This window comes from Pongo abelii, chromosome 1 (assembly GCF_028885655.2).
Source record: "Pongo abelii isolate AG06213 chromosome 1, NHGRI_mPonAbe1-v2.0_pri, whole genome shotgun sequence".
Taxonomy (NCBI): domain Eukaryota; kingdom Metazoa; phylum Chordata; class Mammalia; order Primates; family Hominidae; genus Pongo; species Pongo abelii.
Window position 1 is genome coordinate 25,946,977 of NC_071985.2, and position 23,190 is coordinate 25,970,166.

Here is a 23,190-nt window from a genome sequence, read left to right on the forward strand (position 1 = left end):
GGTGATACACACAGAAAACAGAGTCTTCCCACGCAGGAGATTAACACCCAGGGGAGACAGGAAATGCACCCATCAGGCATCTGAAGAGCATTTACCAACCCATGCTGTCTCCGTAATTTACAGCTGTGTCTTATTTTAGAAAAGAGATGCATTCATAGAAACAGTGTGTGATACAAATTATAATTCTCCATTAATTTCATAAATATTTCTGAGATGCGGTTTCTACAGTCTTAATTGATCTTTAACAATAGCTCCTGACACTTTGAAGTTTCTTTCTTCTGGTTTGACAAGTGGTAAATATCTGGAACTCCCTACCATTAAAGTAAAGTTATTTTGTAAGCAAGGTATCCTTTTTACCAAATGAGTATTCATTCTTTAATTTACCCTTCTGGTAATTTCAGATTTTGGAAATAAGGGTCCTCAGGAAAGCCTCATCTGAATACCAGGCTCTGTGACCATGTTTATTATTCTCAAAGACCAGAGAAGGGTAAAGCATGTAATTGTGTCTGCGCCTTATTATTCCAAGTGTTTATTGTAGCCTTAGCTGTGATTGGTGTAATGAGATGATAAAATGGTGCTTGTGGCTGAAACTCCTGGATAATACATCATTCAAAGGAAGAGGGAGATTTTTTGCAGAATTTACCATGGAGCTCTCCATAATCCCATCACATACATCTCAAACCCCTCATCCTTAGTGAGGACCTCAAAGGCATTGGAGTTGAAAATCAGGAAGTGGATTTTCAGAGAGATTCCTGGTGAGCTCCATGGGGGATTGGTTCACCTCCTCCGCCTCTCTCCTGTTCAGAGGCCTGTTCCCGGACTCCCTTGTTTGCAGAGTGTTGAGTATGGTTAAATCTGCCTTGAAGCTAGATTAGGCAGCCGGAGTGGAGGCTGAGCCATTCTTCCTCTTCCAGCATGGTGGCAGGTGTATTAACTCTGGCCAACATGAGTTCTTCCAGTGCATTTTTTTTTTCCCAGCCACTCTTTTGCCTTAGGGCTGCTGGGCAGCTGTAAACATCAGCAGCAGTTTCTGCAGTTTTTTGACTCCCAACTGCAAAGTTAGAGGGGACAGCCCGCCTGACTGCCCTCACTCTGACACCAGTCGCAAATTCAGGAGGTTCCAAAAACTCCTGAAATTATTTTCTAGAAGTCTTCACAGAACTCATGGAAAACTATTAGACACCCAGTTATGATTTATTACAGGAAAAGGATACAGATTAAAATTGATCAACAGAAGAATCCAGAAATATTCCAAATGCAGAGCTTCTGTTCTCCTCTTCCCAAGGTCAGGATGCATTAGTCTTCTGGCATCGATGCGTGACAACATCCATGGAGTATTGCCAACCTGAGAAGGTTCTACTGTTTCATCTTTATAAATTAAAGTGACAAGCTGGGTGTGTGCCTGCAGTCCCAGCTACTAGGGAGGCTGAGACGAGCCCAGGAGTTCGAGGCTGTAGTGAGCCATGATTGTGCCACTGCACTCCAGCCTGGGTGACAGAGATAGACTCTGTGTCTAAAAATTAAACAAAACAAAACAAGTGGGTTCTGTTTTCCTATATGATAAGGCATGGGAAGTACATCCTTCTTTTCCTCAAGTCAAGATGGAAAAATTTGAAATAGATCATCCAGAAAGTTCAATATGGTTTCCCTGCAGTTTGGGGGGACACATTTGACCAGGGTCTGAGTCTCCTTGAAGCACAAGTTTTTGCTGCACCGGGATCGGCCTGTACTCCAGGGGTCCGCCAGGTCAAAGGATGTGGAAACTTGGGCTCTGTGTGAGAGAAGGTCAATGTGGTTCCATCTTAGGTCTTGTCCAAGGGGGCCGCCTGGAGGGACAAACAGATCTCAGCTGCAGGGAGCTGGAGTAATTGCTGATGCCTAAGAGGCTGGGGAAAGAGTGAAGAACCAACCCAATGGAGATGCTTTCATTTACATCAAGGGATCTGATGGCATGAGACCTCCAGCTTTAGGGTGTCTCCAGAAAAGCCATGAAAATGCATATGAGACAAAAAGTCTCCTTAGCTTGAGGGAGTCAACTGAGTCATAGTTTGTTGTTGTTGTTGCTTTTTGAGACAGGGCCTTGCTCTTTCTCCTAGGCTAGAGAGCAGTGGTGCAATCATGGCGCACCGCAGCCTTGACCTCCTGGGCTCAAGCAATCCTCCTGCCTCAGCCCCCTGAGTAGCTGGGATACCAGTGCATGTCATCACACTTGGCTTTTTTATTTTGTGTAGAGGTGGGATCTCACTATGTTGCCCAGGCTAGTTGCAAACTGCTGAGCTGAAGCGATCCTCCTGCCTCAGCCTCCCAAACTGCTTGGATTACAGGTGTGAGCTACTACACCCAGTGAGTCATAGATCCTTTGGGTTGTAAGACACTTATCAGTCTGCTATTGCCATAGTAATTTTGCTTAACAAACTACTCAAAACTCAGCAATCTAAAACAATAAGCATTTATTTCTGACTCCTCTGTCTGCAGGTTGGCTGGGTTCAGCTGCTCCAGTTTAGCTGGGCTTGAGTGTAGACTGTGGGTTGGGTCCAGGTCCATGCATCTCTCATCCTCTTTGTGGTGGTGGACACCCAGGGCATGTTCTTTCCATGGTGAAAGGCAGGCATACAAGATGGCAAGCCCAACCACTCCCATTGGCCTAAGTAAGTAACACAGGCAAGCCAAGAGGCAAGATGTGGTGAGGTGCACCCTGCTCACCCTAAAGCCCCAGTCAAGCATGGATGGCTAATACTGTAAGAGGGGAGTACAGATTTGGGGCCAGTCATTCGATTGACTTCAGTACCATTCAAAATTTTAAATCCAAACTTAAAGATAAGTCATCCCCTTTCTGTGATCTGGGTTCTCAGCCAAGCAGGAGGGAGTGCTGGGGCTGCCACTGGGGACTGATAGTCACTGGGGACACTGGGACACTAGACTTGGCACCAAGAGTTCCCAGCCTCACCCTGCTGAGTGAGCCAGAAGGAAAGTGATGTGAGACACCTGAATGCTCTGGGTTGGGACTCTTGTCTGCAAAATAAGAGGGCCTCAGCCTATCCCACTGAAACTAGTGCTGGTAAGGTCCCACGGGCAGGCTGACCTCATGAGTTCATGACCTGTGCACAGAGGAAGCTCTGGGCTTGGTTTAATGCTCTGCTGTTGCTGTCTTGGGATTCTGAATAGTTTTGAGACAACAGAGTCCCACATTTTCGTTTTGTACTAGTCTCCAAATTTTACGTAGTTGGACCTGCCCATGGGAGTGCAGGTTTCCTGAAGATTTACTCAAGTCATCAGTAAATCCAGCCGCCAGAGGGTCTGCTGCTCACTGTTACCTCATTCATTCAGCAATACTAATGAAGATTACAGCCACCATTTATCCAGTGTCCACTAGGGGCCAGGCACTGTGCTAATTAGGGCTTTACACACAGCTTTCTAAACCTCTACATTAGCCTATTTTGTGTCGCTATAAAGGAATACCTGAGGCTGAGTAATTTATTAAGAAAAGAAATTTAATTGGCTCATGGTTCTGCAGGCTGTACAGGGAGCATGGTGCCAGCATCTGCTCAGCTTCTGGTGAGGCCTCAAGGAGCTTTTACTCATAGCAGAAGAGGAAGTGGGAGAAGGCACATCACATGTGTGAGAGAGGGTGCAAGAAGTGGGGGCAACGTGCCACACACTTTTAAACAACCAGTGACATGGTTTGGCTGTGTCCCCACCCAAATCTCATCTCGAACTGTAATCTGGATTGTTACCCCCCTGTGTTGAGGGAGGGACCTGGTGGGAGGTGATTGGATCATGGGGGCAATTTCCCCCATGCTGCTCTTGTGATAGTGAGTGAGTTCTCATGAGATCTGATCATTTTAAAGTGTTTGGCATTCCCCCTGCTCTCCTGCCGTCTTGTGAAGAAGATGCTTGCTTCTCCTTCCCCTTCTGCCATGATTGTAAGTTTCCTGAGGCCTCCCCAGCCATGTGGAACTGTGAGTCAATTAAACCTCTTTTCCTTATAAATTATCCAGTCTCAGGTAGTATCTTTAGAGCAGAGTGAAAACGGACTAATACAACAAGATCTCATGTGAACTCAGACCAAAAACTCACTCATTATCATGGGGAAAGCACGGAGCCATTCATGAGGGATCTGTCCCCATGACCCAAAGGCCATGATACCTCCCCCCAGGCCCCATCTAACATTAGGGATTACATTTCAACATGAAATTTGGAGGGGACAAATATTTAAACCATATCAACCTCACATCAACCTGCACGCTTTTCAGATAATGAGACAGCTTCACTGTTAACATGTAGCCTACCCAATAGCACACAGCCAGGATTTGAATCCAATTTTGTTTCCCTCCCAAGCCTTTCCAGTATACAATTTTGCTACTATATGCTAGGAACGGTGTGTACATCTGGGAATGAAGAGCACAGTCCCTGCCCTCAAAGGGTTAGCATCCTGCTGACAATATTAGCAAACACGTGCATGGCACTTCCTGTGTGTCAGACCCTGTTCTCAGCAATTTACATACATTAATTCATTTAATCCATGCATTACCAACCCATTGTAGTAGGTACTAATATTGGCTTAAGTAACTTGGCCACAGTCACGTGGCTGAAGGGCAGCAGGGTCAGGCTTCAAGCTTAAGCACTTGCTGTACCAACTCTCCCCTGGGCTGCTATGGTTACTTTGGCCCAGTGAGTCTTCTGCCTGCTTTCGTGATGAGGATAAGAAAGTAAATGAACGATTGAGCTTTTCCCAGGAGTTCCTACCCTGGATTCTGGGGACTCAGATTCTGGAGATCAGCTAAGAACAGGACACAGCCCCTGCCCTCATGGAGCTCACCCTGCAGAGGGAGAGGCAGATGAAGAGAGTGTGAGAGCTATGAAGTGGCCCTCATGGGGCTTTCAGAGTCCTGAGGTGTGGAAGTGAGCCTAAACTCAGGAGGGGAGAGGAAAGGCTGCCTGGGGAATCTGAAAGGGTGAGAAGGAATTAGCCAGGCAGGGGGCAGGGAAGGAGCAGTGTGGACAGGGATGAGTGTTTGGGGGATGCACTTTCTTCAGAAGGACTGGAGGGAAATGCCTGAGGGGCCCTGGCACCAGATGACTGGAGAGTTTATATCTTATCTGGAAGAAACTAGAGCCTTAGAAAGTACCCTGGAAAGGTGGGGTCTGCCTTTTGGAATCCTCACCGTGAGAGTGGAACAGAGATTGAATTGAAGGTGAGACAGGGAGCAGAGAGGCTGGGGCGGAGACCCAGATGTGACAGGTGGGGGCCCGAGGTAGGGGGTGGCCCAGGGTGCAGGTACTACTGGGTTCATTCCATGACACGAGTTAGCAGGCTCTGCGCACTCAGCTGAGGGAAGCTGCCATGTGACTGAGATCCTGAGCCGTCTGCTCCAAACATGTTCGCTGCTCTTTCTCATGTCTAAGTCCAAGGGGATTTATTTTCTCACCTCTCTTCTCAGCAGATGGTCTGAGTATACTGCTCACTTTCAAGAGACAATTTCTGCATCCAACTGGATCCTGGGTTTGTTGGTGCTATTTGTTCTCCCCAGGAAAACTAGACCTGAGGAAGAACATAGCTGGGTAGAGCTGGCTCCATGACCCACCTGTGACAGGGTACTCAGTTCGAGGGTGTGCCACTTGGCTCCCATGTATCCCCACAAAACACCTACCTCATACCAGGGCCATGCTTGCAGAATGAAGTTCATTTTAATAGTGACCTAACAAAGGCAACTGTGCGTGGAGATTATAAAACCATTGCCAACACATTCCAGAGAGCAAGGCCTATGGTTTTGGAGTGAGTCCTGACTACTGCCTCCCATCTCGGCACAGGTAACTGAGAGCTGATGGGCATATCTTTACTGTTGCTTAGGGAGTTAGGGTCTACTTGGAATGAGAAACCAAACTTGGCTTAGGAGAGCCTGCAGATTAGAAGGGGCTGAGGAAGGGAATGAAAGCAGAGGCCAGGTGACAGGAGGGAGGAGAGGGCTGGAGCAGAGGAGAGGGGTGGGGAACCCTGAATGGAAGCCCCAGCCTGTAGCTCCATGCAGAGGTTTTGAGGCTGGACAGACACGTTCAGAGGAGGGTTGGGGTTCTCTCTAAATAGTCCTAGAAACTCAGAAGGCCCTGGAGTTGAGCTCTTTGAGAAAGATTACACCCAATGATAAAATCCCCCATGCAGATCTGTGTTGCTGGCTGGGCCTAAGACGGAGCCAACTCCAGAGAGTTTCTGGGATGGAGTTTACAGTAGGCTGTGAGCTAACCCTCCTGGATGTGGCAGAAGCCCTCTCCTTCCCCAAATCTCTGACCATCCCTAGCTCCCAGGCACCATCTCCAGACATCTCCATGCAGAGAAAGGGTGCCCTCCTTCACATGTCAGTAGGCTGGTCTCTTCCATGCCTCTTGTGCCAGCACCCAAGGCCCCTGATGGCTGGGGGCTGTCTCTCCTTCCAGATGGCCTGCCTCTCAGCCTGGGAGCAGGAGACAGAGACAAAGGGGAAGGGGAGACAGACACAACTGAAATCATTTTCCCTCTGCTTCTATACATTTCTTCCTTTGGATAAAGATTGAGGCAAAGTCAATGAAATGCAAAAGTCAGTATGGTTGGGTTGAGAAATTAAACAGAAGATCAGACTATGCAAGCATTACATTTCTTGGAGGAATATTAATTCAAGTTAGTGGTGGTATTTGGGCCGGGTAGTGAGTCCGACAATTTGGAGCCCTGCGAGATTGCTTATTCATAGTGCAATCTCCATCATTTCCTATCTCAGGCATTTATAAAACAGTTTCTGAGTCTTCTTGCCCAGGTCACTATTGTAAATGAGAAGTTATTCCCAAAGGATCTTATCTAGTACAATAAATGGATAAAATTATTGAATTTATTAACATCTAAATTAAAAAGTCTGAAAAATTGAGTTCTAATTAATCAATTTGCAAACAGCTACCCCTAAGGATAAGATAACAGACCCTTTAGCAATGGCTCATGATTTGAGACATATTATTTTTTTAAACAATAATAATATTTTCACTGCGGCTCATATCCGAGGAGTTCAAAGCCGTTCCACAAATGTTAATTATTTAAAGACTTTCTGAAACTGAAGCAGATAATTACTATTTTCTCGGGCCCTGTAATGAGGAAATGGCGCTGAGAGGGAAGGGTGAGTGCCTTTGCCCAAGGTTGTAGTCCAGCTTGTCAGAAAGAGAGAGGAGCAGGACATGGGCAGTTGTCTGACCTTGGTCCTGCTCTGGCCTCGAGCCCTCTGGTTTTTTGGTGCCTGCTCTGAACTCCATGACCAGCCTCCTTCCAACCCATCCATCCCCATCCTCCATCTTCTTCCCAGCACAGCTCTGTCTTCACACCTGGGGCCCTGTCTTGGGACTGTGCTGTCTCGGATGGCACCACCACCGCTGAGCCTGGAGCCTGCCTTGTGTTCCCCAGCCTCCCACGGACTTGTCCCTGCCCCCCAGGTCCCCTGGTACTGCAGCAGGCAGGGATCCCAGGTGCCCAGGTGAGCTGGCCCCTGCATGGTCTCTTACCTGCCAGGAAACCTGCCAAGAGTCCTGGGCTGGCTTGCAGCCTCTTCCCAGAGGCCCAGAGCCTCCCAGCCTCTGACCATCTCTGGCTTATGTGACTGGTCTTCAGAGAGGCTTCCCCTCTCTGCTCCAGCCTGGTTTATCATCTCTAGGGGCTGACATCCTGGTCTTCTGGGCTGCCTTCCTGGGGCCAGTTTCTTCCCTGCAAGGGCACAGGGGCAGGCCTCTCACCTCTCTTGAGGTTTGCCAAGAGCTGGAGGTGCCTCCCTGACTGTCAGGGAGAGACGAGAGTGTAAGGCTGGAGATCTCACTGTCCTCCCTGCTTTGGAGCTGACTAGTGAAATCATCACACAGGGCCCTCAGTCATTCACACACATGAGAGGCCAGCCAACGCTGAGAGATCCACCTTGTACTTTCCCTGAAGCATGGTGGGGAAGCTGTGCTCCCTATAAATAATGGGTCACAGAGCACTTTCATACTGGATACATACCTCTGTTCACTGGCACCCAGGCCCTGGGAGGTAGGAAGAGGCAGGTAAGATTAATCCTATTTTATAGATAGAGAAGGGAAAAAAATTTTTGAGTAATATTGTGTTGGATAGTTTTATATATGCTGTCTTACTGAGTTCTTTCTACATTAGTTTTACTCTTCTTTTTCCTTTTTTGAGACAGAGTCTTGCTCTGTTGACAGGCTGGAGTGCAGTGGCACAGTCTCGGCTTACTGCAACCTCCACCTCCTGAGTTCAAGCAATTCTCGTGCCTCAGCCTCCTGAGTAGCTGGGATTACAGGCACGCACCACCACGCCCAGCTAATTTTTTGTATTTTTATTAGTGACGAGGTTTCACCATGTTGGCCAGGATGGTCTTGATTTCCTGACCTCGTGATCCACCCACCTTGGCCTCTGAAAGTGCTGGGATTACAGGTGTGAGCCACTGCGCCTGGCCCTTTTTTTTTTTTTTTTTTTTTTTTTAAATAGGAAAACTTAACCTCTTCTCAGAGGTTAAGAAATGTAGCCAACGTCACACAGCTAGTAAATGAAAAGCCAAGATTTGAGCCTAAACTGTCTTCCTCCAAACCTGGGCCCTCCCTGGTGCCTTCTATAGATGGGGTGTCCTGAGACCTTAGAAAGGGCAAATAGGTGTCTCATAGTATCAGGTCAATCAATCAGGGAGAGTGGGCGCAGTGGCTCACACCTATAATCCCGGTGCTTTGGGAGGCTGAGGTGGGAAGATCACTTGAGGCCAGGAGTTTGAGACCAACCTGGGCAAAATAGCGAGACCCTGTCTCTACAAAAATTAAAAAGAAACAAACAAAAAATAGCCTGGCATGATAGTGCATACCTGTAGTCCTAGCTACTTGGGAGGCTGAGGCAGGGTGGCGGGGGCAGGGGGTCCCTTGAGCCCAGGAGTTCCTGGCTGCAGTGAGCTGTTATCGTGCCATGGCACTCCAGCCTGGGCGAAAGAGTGAGACCCTGTCTCTATTTAGAAAAAAAAAAAAAAAAAAAGGGATTGAGGACAAGAAGCCCAGGGCCTTGATGGCCAACTCAGCCTTCTGTCCTCTACCCACTCCTGAGGGTGAGGTAGGAACCCATATGAAGATGGCTGATGGTCGCCATGTAATCCAGCTAACGGTGGGTGGGGTGGTTCAGGAGCAACTTCAAGGGAGGCTCCTTTAATCCTTGTCTGGGTGGTGGTTCTGGCCCCTGGGGGAATGAGAGGCCCCCTAGCCTCCTACCTGTGCACGTGCAGAAGGACAGAACTTTCTGGGGCCTGCTCAGCCTTTATGACAAGTCATCAACTTCCTGCAGTGGGAGTAATCAGGCTCCTGCTCTGTTTGCTGTGAACTAATTAACTCTCCTCCCCTGGAGCCGTTCCCAGAGCCCTTCGTCATCTAAAGAGCTACAGCTCTGCATTGGGGGTTGTGCCCACGGTGGGAGGACATGACGCATGAGCAATCAGAATGATTTCCTCCTCCAGATGAGTTGGAGAAGGGGCTGGGGCCCAGGCCCACTCAGGGCCACAGACCTCTGCTTCAGGGATCGGACTGTGCAAGATGGGAATTGAAAGGACTTCCTATTTCTGCTGATCACACATGCTTTCTTAGTGCCATTCATTCTCTCCTTCATTCACTTACTTGCTGTGTGAACTTGGTGCATTACTTGACTGTGTCTTAGTTTCCTCATCTTTAAAATGGGAATTCTGTTAGCACGACCTCAGAGGGTTGTTGTGGTGATTAAATGGGATGATGTGTTACACCGTTTAGACAGTGCCTGGCACATAATCAATGGTCAGTGAAAGTTAGCAATCATGGATATTATTATTGTCAATATTATTAACAACCTCTCAGAACTTCCATTTCCTCAGCTGTAAAACACGGACGCCCCTATGCACAGGGCTGTTGAGGAAGTGAGATATAATGTAAGTAAGGCCCCTAGAAGAGCATTTGGCCAAAGCTGAGTAGATAGAATGGCTTTCATTATTTTCATTCATTCAGAAGCATTAATTAACTGCTTGTTTAAAATCTTGGGGACACAGAAGTAAGACAAGGTCTCTGGAGACAGGGCAGTAACTGGATCTATCACCTGAAGCATGCTCTGTGAAGCAAAGGGTGGTTTATACTGCATCCACAGATACTCCTTAATTCTGCAGATGAATAGGGCCTTGTACCAGGCATAGACCAAGATGAAAATCCCTCTAATGTGGAGTGTGCCCTTTAATTTATAAGTCATTTTCTTATCTATTTTCACATTTGACTTTTACATTAACCCAAGTAGTATGTAGACCTAATTACCTCCACTTTATCAATAAGGAAACCACGGCCCGGGACACAGAGTCATTTCCATTTAGTCCTGAGCTGAGGGTGGCTATTACCAGCATCACTTTGTGGGGGGTTTTTTGGCTTGTTTTTGCTTTTTCGGGACAAGGTCTTACTCTGTCACCCAGGCTGGAGTGCAGTGGCGCAATCTCAGCTCACTGCAACCTCTGCCTCCAGGGCTCAAGCTATCCTCCCACCTTAGCCTCCTGAGTAGCTGAGACTATAGGCGTGCACCACCACACGAGGCTAATGTTTGTATTTTTTGTAGAGATGGGTTTTTGTCATGTTGCCCAGGCTGGTCTCAAACTCCTGAGCTCAAGGCATCTGTCCACCTTGGCTTTCCAAAGTGCTGGGATTACAGGCGTGAGCCACCACACCCAGCCCATTTTGTTATCTATAAAAATATTATGCACCCTACCCCACCCTCCAGCTGGGAGGCAGAACCACCACGAGTTGGCTGTAATGGTCAGGGGAAGGGAGAGAAAGGGCTCTGATTCATTCATTCATGCATTCATTCATTCATTCATTCATTCTCTCAACAACTAATTGTTGAGGACCAATATGTTGCAAGCTCTCTGAGGTCCCCTGGGCCAGCTGTTGTCTCTCAAGTGGTTCCAGGCATGAGAAATAAAGCTGGGGCTTAAATTTGCTGGTAGAAAGAACTAGGCAGGTAGAAGCTCATGTTTGGAGGCTTTCAAAATTTCCGTCTTCCTCCTGAGGGACCTGGGCCCCCTCTATGCCCAATGAGTCACATATTCCTTTACCGAGAAAGGAACCACAGTAGACTTTTTTATAAAAATGAGTGATATAATGACTTTCAGGCCAGGCACAGTGCTTAATTACACCTGCAATCCCAGCACTTTCAGAGGTGGAGGTAGGAGGATCACTTGAAGCCAGGAGTTCAAGACTAGCCTGGGTGGCAAAGTGAGACTTTGTTTCTAAGGAAAACAAAAAAGAACAAAATTAGCTGGGCATGGTGGCACATGCCTGTAGTCTCAGTTACTTGGGAGGTTGAATCAGGAGGATTGCTTGAGCCTGGGAGGTTAAGACTGCAGTGAGCCGTGATAGTGCCACTACACTATAGCCTGGGTGACAGAGCAAGAGCCTGTCTCTAAAATATGTATATATTACGCACACACATACACATATAATGGCTTTCATTATTTTCTACCAAATATCAACAGAGGGAGGTGTGTGGGTTAAGATGGGGTGATAGAGGGCAGGCTGATAGGAAAAAGGGGCCATCTGTGGACACATGTGATGCTGAGAGAAGAGACCTCACTTGATCCCAACTCTGGACCTTCACTCCAGCCCCTTCCCCATTCCCCTGAAAGCCCTTCTTCCTTTTTGTCTATCTAAATGCTTTCCTTTCAGCTTGACATCCTTCAATAAAATAAAGAAAGAAAGAAATGCCTTCCTTCCGCCCTTGGTTAACACTCACTTCTCTCCCTCATGTGACTTCTTAGACTTATCTTACCCATACTTGATCTTTCCTTTCTCTGAAATTTTATTTCAGTTGGACTCAGGGCTACCCCCTCTAAGTTGATCGCCTTTGAATGGGTCACTGTCTACAGCTCATATTTCCCAAGGTTACAAGCTCCTTGTGGGCAGGGCGATGTCCTAAACCCTGTGGTATGTTCACAGCATCGAACTGTGAAGAATCTCATCTTCATTCCCAGGAACCTGCCCTAATGCAGGCCCTCATTGTCTCTTCCCTGGGCCAGGGCAGCGTTGGCTTCTGGCACATCACTTAGCAGAAAACACACCTCCGGTCCCACCTCCCTGCTTCTCAAATCCTCCCTCAGCTCCTCTCTCCTGCAGACTGACATTCAAGCACGTCTTCTGACTGCCACGCCTCTCACTGGCCACGGCCCCCATCAAGCACCAGGTGCCCAAAAAAGCAGGCACATTGGCGCCTCTCTGTCCAGCACATTCCTGTCTTTCTAGAAAAATACTACTAATCTTTTGAGGCTGAGCAAAAATGTCATATTGTCATTTCAAAGTGCATGCCCCAGGCAGAGTTAATTCCCTCCTTCAAATTGATTCCATAGCACATTTTCTGTTTTTTTTTCTTTTTCTTTTTTTTTTGAGGTGGAGTCTCACTCTGTTGCCTAGGCTGGAGTCAAGTGACATGATCTCGGCTCACTGCAACCTCCATCTCCCAGGTTCAAGCCATCCTCCTGTCTCAGCCCCACTAGTAGCTGGGATTATAGGCACGCACCACCATGCCCAGCTAATTTTTGTATTTTTAGCAGAGACGGGGTTTCACCATGTTGGCCAGGCTGGTCTCAAACTCCTGATCTCTGGTGATCCACCTGCCTTGGCCTCCCAAAATGCTGGGATTACAGGCGTGAGCCACCGCGTCCTGCCACATTTTCTGTTTTTAAAGCAGCCCATTTCTAGGCTCACTGGACGGGGTCATGGAGCTCTGTGTCCCGGCTCAGTAGATCCTCTGGGAGCATCAGTCCCATGATCCCCCAGTCCTTCCCTACTTTGGCACTGAACCCCACATAAGTCTCTTTATAGCTCTTGCCCCTCAGCCTGCCCTCACCATTTTACTATTTGTGTCAAGTCTTCACCTTACAGAGATGCTGCCAAGACAAATGAGATAATATGTAAAAGTGCCTTAAGCTCCAGAAGATGGACTGTGTTATTATGGCTGTAAAACTCTCTACTGGGGAAGTCAAACTTGATGACTGAATCGGGAAGGGCGAGATGAAGGAAGAGGAGGAGGGGAAAGAGGAGGAGGAGAAGGAGGAGTGGGAGGGAAAGGAGGAGGAGGGGGAGGAGGGAAAGGAGGAGGGAAAAAAGGAGGAGGAGGAGGGGGAGGAGGAGAAGGGGGAGGAGGAAGGGGAGGAGGGAGAGGAGGAGGAGGGAGAGTCAGCATAAGCAGAAGGGCTGAACTGACCAAACCAAGATTCTTCTCCCAAACTCATCAACCAGAGGAGTCTTCTTCTGGGGGTGAGAGGGTGGTGGGCAGAGTGGGGCAGGGACCTGGCACAGGGCAGGATGTTCCTGGCCAACAGAAGGTCCCTTGCCACCCGTTGGATGACTTGGCCAGCAAGCACTTGAAATCCCCCCTGCAGAGGTACAAATGACAAATGTAAGCAGCTAGGCCTCTTTAATGGGGCTCCTGGAGGACAGAGCCTGTTCCAAGAAGCATGGGTGGGCGTGTTTACCTGAAGGCAGTGTTCCCTGGTTTCTCTGGAAACCACACGCCTTAGAAACAAAGGCGCTCGCACACGGCATGATTCATGGCCACCGTTTGTTCCTCTCTGCCCCCTCCTGCAGTGGCCCCACTCATGGAGGGTGCCAAGGATATGCTCTTGGTTGCATGAGTAACTTGTTTTCCCCTCCAAGAGAGCTTTCATTTTCTCCCAGTCAGACTTAATCATTACTTATTTGGTGAATTCTTAAGTGGGCGACTGAGTGGACCATTGAGGCCTTGGAGGAGGGGGCTCTTTCTTCCTTGCAGCTTGCACAGCTGGGAGCAGGACCCTGGAAAAATGAGAGGAGGGCACAGAGTGCATGTGAGAGGCCTTTGTGGATTTTTCTCCTGACATGAACACCCACTTCCTGCCCCCAACTCCCTTCTAATGCTCTCATTGAGAAGCTCCCAGCAATTTCTTCAATTCAGCCAGGGACTGCCTCCTCTGGGAAGCTTTCTCAGATAACACTGATGCCCCCTGCCCATCATTCCCCCCAATCCCCAATTCCCGTGACACAGGATTGGTGTATCTGTCAGCCTTCCCTGCAGGATCCAGGGAGAGCAGGAACTCTCACTCCTCTTTGTATCCCCGGGGCCTGGTGCAGACCTGGAAATGCCTGTTTGTTGGCTGACTGTCAGAGCCCAGGCAGGCACAGGCCTAGCCTTGTTTGGAAACCTGGGAGGGGTGGCAGGGTCCCTAACCCCTCTGGGTGCCCAGGGCTGGTCCTGGCTCTCCACTGCTTCCCCTTTCCCTGCCAGCCTTTACAGACCCTTTGCCCTGCACCTCACGCCCCTCTGAAAGGGTGGCAAGCCTGGCCCTGGTGGCTGCTTCAGATGCTACTCATGAGGGCTCCTTGAGCCATGCCCTTTTGGGCCACTCCAGTATAGTCACACATCACAGCCATCTTGTCTTTGGCAGATTATGTTCCTTTTTTTTTTTTTTCCTCTCTTTAATCATGGTAAAATACACATAACACAAAATTGACCATCTTAACCATTTTTAAGTGTACAGTTCACTTATACTGATTATATTCACATTGTTGTCCAATCATGACCTCCCTTCATTTCCAGAACTTTTTCATTTTTACTAAAGTGAAACCCATTAAACACCAATTCCCTGTTTCCCCCTCCCTCCAGCCCCTGGCAACCACTGTGGTACTTTCTGTCACTATGAATTTGTGGCTACTTCTTTTAATGGTACAAAAGTACTTACGCACAGTGTGAGCCTGGATCAGGGTACAGACCACCCGTACTACCTGGAGATTCCTTGGCACCAAGCCCTGTTCTGCTTAAGTTGTGAGCTTGATTTTGACACTTCTCTTGTGGATGGCAGAGCCCAGAGTGGAACCCAGGTTCATTTCATTCTAAAGCCCTGCCCAAAACTCCAAAGAGTCAATCTTGAGTAGGGGTTGTATTAGTCTGTTTGTGTTGCTATAAAGGAATACCTAAGGCTAGGTAATTTTTAAAGAAAATAGTTTTATTTGGCTCACAGTTATGCAGGCTGCACAGGCATGGCTTCAGCATCTGCTTGGCTTCTGGTGAAGCCTCAGAAAGCTTTTACTCATGGTGAAGACAAAGGGGGAGCAGGTGTGGCATATGGTGAGAGAGCGAGCAAGAGCAGGGAGGAGGTGCCAGGCTCTTTAAACAACTAGCTCTTACCTAAACTAATAGAGTGATAACTCACTCATTATTGAGAAGAGGGCACCAAGACATAGAACGAAGAGTCCAAGCACCTCCTATGAGGCCCTACCTCTATCATTTCAACATGAGGCCCAGGGAGAGCAAGTGGCTGGCCCTCGGACATACTTTCTGTAAGTGATAGAGGCAGGATCCTGACCCTGCCTGTCTCATCCCAGTTGCCGGCTTACCCCAGTCTTACGAACACCAAAGGCATTTCAGGAACCTTGTCAGAAGAGAGCAGGGGGCTTGGGGCAAGCTGTGACTTTAGAAAGTTGTGAGCTTTGGAGTCCCTCAAACCATTCATACTTGATGGCTTATTCATGAGACCAGTTGTGTCCACAGACACCCAGGTTTCACATTTTTCTTTCCTCCTTGCTGAGGGTTTACATTAATTCATTACAAATGAATGTTGAGAGTGAGCTGTCCCAGGGGTGGTGCAGTTAATACCATTACAGCCTGAGGCTGCTAGCCTCTCCATTCAGCCCTGCCTCTTGGAGGAATAATAACCATACTAGCTCACTTCTCCTAAGCATCTTCCATATGCCAGGCACTGGTTGACCCATGTAATCGCATCTAATCTTCACAATTGTCTTAGGTTGGGTTTTTTAGAAGCAGATTTGAGATGAAGGTTCTCATGCAGGTGGCCTGCTGAGTGAGTGAGTAAGTGAGTGAATGCTAACAGGAGAAATTGACATGAAAGTGAGGGAAGCCAGAAAGAACCCTCGAGGAGGCCAGGCACAGAGGAGCCCCGTCTGGAGTCTCGCCTCAGCCCCACCCGACTGGGCAACCTGCAGCCTGGGTGATACCTCGGGGTTGCCCTGCCTTGAGGCAAGGGCTTTGGTTCCTCTTATCAGTCAGTGGGTGGGAGGGTGGGGTGGGTGGGCAGGGTGTAGGGCTGGGGGTTTAGCTTCTCAGGAATCCCCAGGTGAGTTGGCTTAAGGGGGCAAAGGCAATTTTCCAGAGAAGGGTGCAGCTGAGGGCTGCTAGCAGCCCAGACTGAGAAAGGGTGTCTTGGTGGGACTTCACTGGCATCTTCTAGAACATTTTTCTGAGATATGCTCTAATACAATCTCCACATTATAGAGGAAGACTGAGGCCCAGGGAGGGCAAGTACCTGGCCCTAGGACATACTTTCTGTAAATGGTAGAGGCGGGATCCTGACCCTCCCTGTCTCACCCCAGTCACCAGCTTACCCCAGTCTTACCCCAGGCTCACCCCAGTCACCAGCTCCTGCACTGCTAGAGAGAGGAGGCTTCATTCAAGGAGCTGTGGCTGATTCTGGGAGTCCTTCTGTCTTGCCTGGCTCTGGCTTTTTGCACTGCATTAGTAGCGGATAAACCCACAGATCCCCAGGGCCTAACACAATACGAGTTTCTTTTTTGTTCACATGAAAGTCCAGTTAGCAGTAGGGGAGGAGGTGGTGTCCTACAGTCTTTCAGGGCCCCAGGCTGGTGGAGTCTGCCCTCCTTCCAGCACACCCCCATGGAAGCCCTGGGTATTAATATCCAGCTGGTAGGTGAGGCAAATGGGAGCGTGGAGGACTGTGCGGGAGGCTCTAAGGGCCAAACAAGGAAGTGAGGAACACCACTTCTACCTTTATTCCATAGTTCAGAACCCGGTCACTGCCTCCCCTGAGATGCAAAGGGGACTTGGAAATGTGGACCCCAGCCAGGCAGCCTCAACTCTGCAGAGTGGAGGGAGATCCTCAAACAGATGGTCCACAGCTCTCAACTTGGCTTCATGTTGGCCTCCCAACTTGGCCCCACTTCTGAAGCAGCATCATTGTCTGGGGCAATATCTGAGGTTTGTCTTCTCATGCCAAGAGACGTCGTCTCTTGCAAGAGAGAGGGGCACAGGAATGGGACTTCTGGCTGGCGAAGAGTGCACCGGATTTTATAGACAGGCTTGAGGAAGTGGTGTCTGATTTACGTGGGGCCCACAGATTGGTTGGACCAGGTGTGACTTCACATAGCATGCGGTGAAGCTGGCCACCCCACCCTAATCTTATTATGCGAATGGGCTTTCCACTTGGCTTGCGCCATGTTGTCTGCTCCTTATTGTACACGTGGCTGGCAAAGAGAAGGGATGATGGAGCTAGCCTCAGGTATCCCCTTTCCTACTGGCACAACTGCTGGCATTCATGGCTGCAAGCTTCTAACTCGCTTGTCTGTGTCTGCAGCTCGATTTTACTGGCTGCTCTTTGTTAGAAAAGAAAATGATTTGGGGGCTGCTTTTCATTAAAAGAAAAACCTTACTGAGGACTTCCTTACCCTCACTACCTGCCTCAATAATTTCTTTGTAACTCCTTTATCACTTCCTTGGTCCTGGGTGGTCAGCTTGGGCTGACATTGTCATTCCTTATCTCTAGCCCCATCCCCAAGCAGCTGAGTGTTCTTTTACTAGCAATTGCCTGGGGTATATCTTCAGGGCTGTTCTTAGGGTGGCACCTGGTCCCTGGAGCATTGTTTTTGTCCATTTCTGGGAGGTGGGTGGGGTGTGGGTGAGGATGAGGCTGCTGGGGGCTGGGAAGCCTGGCTGACTTCAGCATCAGCACTTTTCCAAAGAGGCCAAGTCAGACCCAGACAGAATGAAGATTTGGGGAAGGATTCTAACATCCTAACACTAAACAGAGTCTGCATCTCAGTAATCCAATAGAAGTCCTTGGACCTACTTAGTGCCTCTAAATGCATGTCCTAAGCCAGGCCCCGGTGATACAGAGGTTAAAGCCCCCACAGTGGAACTCATGGTCCGGTAGGAGAGACAGAAATGACCATCCACAGTGATATCACAGCACAAGCAGCCTCATCACGGGAGGAGACCCCTGGGGCAGTGGGAGCCCCTACCTGAGGCTGGAAGAGTCTGGGATGGCTTCCCGGAGGAGGTGAGGCCAAGGCCCATATTGAAGGCTGACTAGGAGATGTCCAGTGAGATTTTGAGAGCAGGGTGTGCAGTGGGTGGGTGCCTGTTGAGCACAGGGAATGGATAGGATCAACAGTTGCATGGCTGGGTGATGGAGGAGAAAGAAGCAGGCCGCTCATGGGAGGCCTCGAAGGCTATTCTGGATGTAGGCTTTCTCCTGAGGGCTGTGGGGAATCACTGAAGGATTGCTCAGGAAGAAACCTACCCAAGTCTGTGTTCCGACTGTCAGGTGCAGGATGGTGAGGAAGGTGCTGCATTACTTTACGTGAGAAATAAGGACCTGAATTTAGGCAGTGGTTGTAGGGACAGAGTGCAGGGGGTGGACTGCAGAGATATTTAGGGTAGAATGGGTGAGGAGGGAGGAGTGGGGGTGACCCCCAGTTTTCTGGCTTGGGGGCTGGTAAATGGGGCCATTCACTGAAAGGGACCAAGGCCATAAATCCTGGGGTGGCAGGGAGGCACTCAGTGCAGCGGGGAAGACACTGGGATGCAGCGCCAAGGCCTAGCTTCTAGTCCCCGGTTTCTCTTTAGAAGCCAAATGGCCTTAGGTGAGCCATTAAGCTTTCAGTGCCTCAGTTTACTCATCTGCAAAATGGCACCCATACCTGCCTTCCCCCAGGGAAATGTGAGGATCAAATAAAATATGTGAGTGAGAGTGACCTGAAAACCACAGGGAGTTCATGAATATAGGGAGTTAATGCAAAGAGAAGTGGCTACAGGAGAGGCCACAGATCCGACAGCCAAGAAGTTGCTGAAGATCCCTGGCTTGGGGCACAATCTGAGATACACCTGAGCCAGCCCTGGCCTCAGAGCTCCCCAAAGAACCTTCCGGCGTGCTGAGGCCTGAGCACAGAGGCCTCACTGGGATATGGATCACTGGAACCATTCTACTGTTGTTGCTGCTTGCAGGCACGTCCCATGTGGTACTTCTGGGTGGGAGGCGGGATGACCTTTTCTCTAATAGCCTCCATGGGCTTCACAGGCCCCAGCGGCTTGTCAATTAGTGGGTTCTGAAGGCAGCAATGTTGCAGCCTCTGCAATAAGCTGCAGCCCTCTGGCTGCCTGGAGAAACTTGCAGGGCTCAGCCAAGGGCTCTGGGACCACAACCCTCTGGATTTAGATTCCCGTGAGCACATTCCTCCCTTGCCTTTGAGAAGCGTCTGTTTGCAGAGGCCTGTAGCTCCCCCTCCTTTACTCTACAAAAAATGTTAAGCAAACATTTAGGGAATAAGGGCTTTATAATGATGAGAGTAAACATTTAAGAATACCAGCTATTATAAGACATAAGTGTTTAAAAAAACGAGAAAAGGAAAAATAAATGGAAAAATTCTGCTTTCCCTGAGCAGGCCAGTGTGTGGAAGAAGGGTAGAGGTTCAGCCTTTCTCATACCTTCTTTGTTTTGGGCCATAGCTCCAAGACTCAGGTCTGCAAGGATCTTGAAGAGCCCCAGTGCCCAGGGTGTTTTCAGTTCAAATGAGGATGTTATCTACCTGGAATCTTAGAAAAGTAGGACGGATAGAACACCAAGACCAGAGAAGATGAGCTCTGCTGAGCTCTAAATGGTGTGGCGCTTCAGGCTGCACACATCCTGAGAAAGAGATAAGGAGGGAAGGTCCAGGAGAAGGAGACAGGGTCACACTTGGGCAGCCTCCTGAGACTCCACCATGCAATCCAAAGTCTGGTAAGATGTGAATTATTGGTCAGGTGCTCAGCATTTTGGGAGGCTGAGGCAGAAAGATCACTTGTGTCCAGGAGTTCGAGACCAACCTGAGCAACATGGCGAGACCTCATCTCTACAAAAAATACAAGAATTAGTCAGGCATGATGGGTGCACGCCTGTAGTCCCACTTGGGAGGCTGAGGCAGGAGGATTGCTTGAGTCCAAGAGTTGGAGGCTTCAGGGAGCTACGATGGCACCACTGCACTCCAGCCTGGGTGGCAGCGTGTGACCCTATCTGGAAATCCAACAATGTGAAGCATTGCCCTCCCGGAAGAGATATTTACTCCTCTCCTCCTGAATGCACACATACGCCTCTAACTCCCTACACGCTGAGCTAAAGGAAGGGCCTGCTGAGAGCTCCATGTCTGGTAGGCCATTTAGTCACCCCTTAGCTTTATGGAGGTACAATGGATATACAAAAAAACTACACATAATTAATGCATACAATTTGGGGAGTGTATATGTACACACTTATGCTACCCATATCACAATCAAGATAATAAACATAGCTATTACCTCCAGAAGTTTCCTTGGGTTACTTTTTTTTCAGTGTGTGCTAAGAGCCCTTGTCATGAGATCCCCTTTTCTAACACATTTTTAGGTGCAAAATATAGCAGTCCCTCCTTATCTGCCATATTGCTTTCTGTGGTTTCAGTTACCCGTGGTCAACTGTAGTCTGAAAATATTAAATGGAAAATTCCAGAGATAAATAGTTCATACATTTTAAATTGTGCACCCTTTCATCATCCTTCTGAGTAGCATGATGAAGTCTCTTATCATCTGCCCCATCCCACCTGGGACACGAATCGTTGCTTTGTACACTGTCTACACCATCCACCCTTTAGTCACTTAGTAGCTGTCTCAGTTATGAGATCACCTGTCTTGGTATCACAGTGCTTGTGTTCAAGCAACCCTCATTTTACTTCATAAAGTCCCCAAAGTGCAAGAGTAGTGATGCTGGCATATTGTTATACTTGTTCTATTTTATTATTATTTTTATTAATTTCTTACTGTGCCTAACTTACGAATTAAACTTTGTAATACATACAGATGTATAGCAGAAAACATAATATATATGTAGGGTTCAGTACTATTTGCAATTTCAGGGACCCACTGAGTGTCTCAGAACATATTCCCCACAAATAAGGGGAGATACTGTACCTTTCTGTTAACTATAGGTGCTATGCTGTACAGCAGACCCCTGGAACTTACTCGTCTTGTGTAATTATAACTTCATACCCATTGAACAACAACTCCCGACAACCCCTCCTTCTGCTCAGTTTTTCTCCTAGAATCCCTGCGCCACCTCTGTCTGGATGTAGAAGGTAGGAGTTTGACAGCCAGGGGTGCATCCTCATCCTGACTCTGGCCGTCAGCCCAGTCACTTACCGTCTCAGAGCTTTAGTAACTTCCTTACCTGTAAGTGGTTTCACAAAGGACCTACTGCATAGGTTGTTGTGAGGAATAGATTAACTGGATCATGGACAGGCTTGGCCTGGGGCATAAGACATGCTCAGTAAGTGCCAGCCACTCTTAGGCCCCTTCTCTCTCCCTACCCCAGGCTAGGAGCCCCAGGCTGAGAGCCAGCGGTGGCCTCATCAATGAGGTACACTTTCTCAGAATATGGGCTTGCCAAGATGGCCCCAAAGCGAGCCTCCCTTGGCTCCAAATTTGGTTTGGCCCCCTTCCAAACTGCTTTCCTAGCACCCCATAAGATTCAGAAATGATAATGACTTCCAGGGAGTCTCTTTACCTCCGCAGGAAGCCACTGTCACTTTGTAGAATGGCTTTAGAAAAGATGCGTTTCATTAAATTTCAGAGCTGGGGCCGGGCGCGGTGGCTCACGCCTGTAATCCCAGCTACTCAGGAGGCTGAGGCAGGAGAATCGCTTGAACCCAGGAGGCAGATGTCGCAGTGAGTCAGGATCACACCATTGCACTCCAGCCTGGGCAATAAGAGCAAAACTCCATCTAAAAAAAAAAATTCAGAGCTGGAAGGGACCTTTAGAAACCATTTGCCGCACCACAGGCCTCTCCAGCAGGAACTGGCTCCAGATGGGACAATCAGCCTGGGAAGGGGAGCAAGTGTGCTGTGCAATAGAGATACTACATCCAGAAAAGAGAGAGAGAAGGATGTCGTGCCTGGTGACATTTACTCTCCAGGAATGTTTGATGAACTTTTGCTGGATGTAGATGTTGAATTAGCTAAAGGTGTTGGAAATTTGGGGGCTGTTGTTTCTCGTTGGGTTCCTTGGGGAGTTGAGCTTGAGAAAGCTGGGCATAGAGGTGGAGGTTTCATGATGGGACGGTTTAGGGAACTTTTTAAAAACACACATCCTCCCCCTATCCCCTGCCAGGATATCTCAGAGCCTTCACTGGGGGGAGCGTGTGCTGTGAAAAAGCTTCCAGATGATTCTGATACACATCTCTGCCTCTGGCCAAGAGGCACAGGGCTAGGCTGAGGAACAGAGAATAAGCAGCCTCCACTAATGACATCACAGCACGGCCCTGGCTGATAGACCAGGACGTGGGAAAAGGAGACCCCACATCTGTGTCATTTATAGGTGACCCATTCTTTTCACAGATGTCCCTTCACTTGATGTCCAAGTTTACACTCAGATAGTCAAGGCTGGCCTATCTCCATTTTGCAAATGGGAAAGTTGAGGCCCCGTTAGGATGAGTACATCCTGTGAAAAGGGAAGAACCAGAGGAGGAACCCAGCTCTTCTGAGCCAAATGGCAGCAGTCTCAATCCTGAGTATACTGAGGGTGTGACCAGTGGCACTGTGGCCATTTCCAAGTGGAGATGGGGAGACTTTAACATGTGCTTTAAAAAAGCATTTCTTTGACCCCTTTGTCAAACTCACATGAAAAGCCTCCAGTTTCTTTGAAGTCACTGGAGCCAGGCTGTCATAGTTCTCTTAGATCGTCTCTGAGCGGGCAGCCTCCAATTGTCATGGAGCGAGGGGAGCTTCTCAACAATCCTGGCACGGGCTGAGCGGTGAGATGATGTCCACACACATTATCCTTTGGTTTGATTGTGGCCCAGGAGTCTAGTAGGAAATAATTAAAGCCAGCTCTCAACTGGGGTTTAGGCACAGATGATGGCCTGGGTTTCCCCAAGTCAGATGGTTTGGAAAGAACACATATGAGACTCCTGTGGGGAGGTGGCAGTGAGGCAAAGATCTGATGAGTGGAGCAGTCTAGGCAGCAAGGCATGGTGCTGGAGGGAACTGTGGCGCACATTCCAGGTACGGTGGGAGGCTGGCCTGGCTATCCTTACTCCGCCCTCCCATGGTGCCTGGAGCCAGGGAGGCCAAGGGCTGGGGCATCAAAATGA

At 48.7% G+C, this 23,190-nt stretch overlaps 1 long non-coding RNA gene across 1 annotated transcript; it reads right to left on the minus strand.

Moving 5' to 3' along the window:
• Window positions 1–2,434: 2,434 nt before the first annotated feature.
• Window positions 2,435–13,480, minus strand: LOC129060149 (uncharacterized). The gene is made up of 5 exons (XR_008526598.1): window positions 13,235–13,480; window positions 8,003–8,058; window positions 5,430–5,542; window positions 4,747–4,820; window positions 2,435–2,644 (listed from the first exon to the last, which is right to left on the minus strand). It is a non-coding gene; the product is annotated as an uncharacterized LOC129060149 (long non-coding RNA).
• Window positions 13,481–23,190: the final 9,710 nt, after the last annotated feature.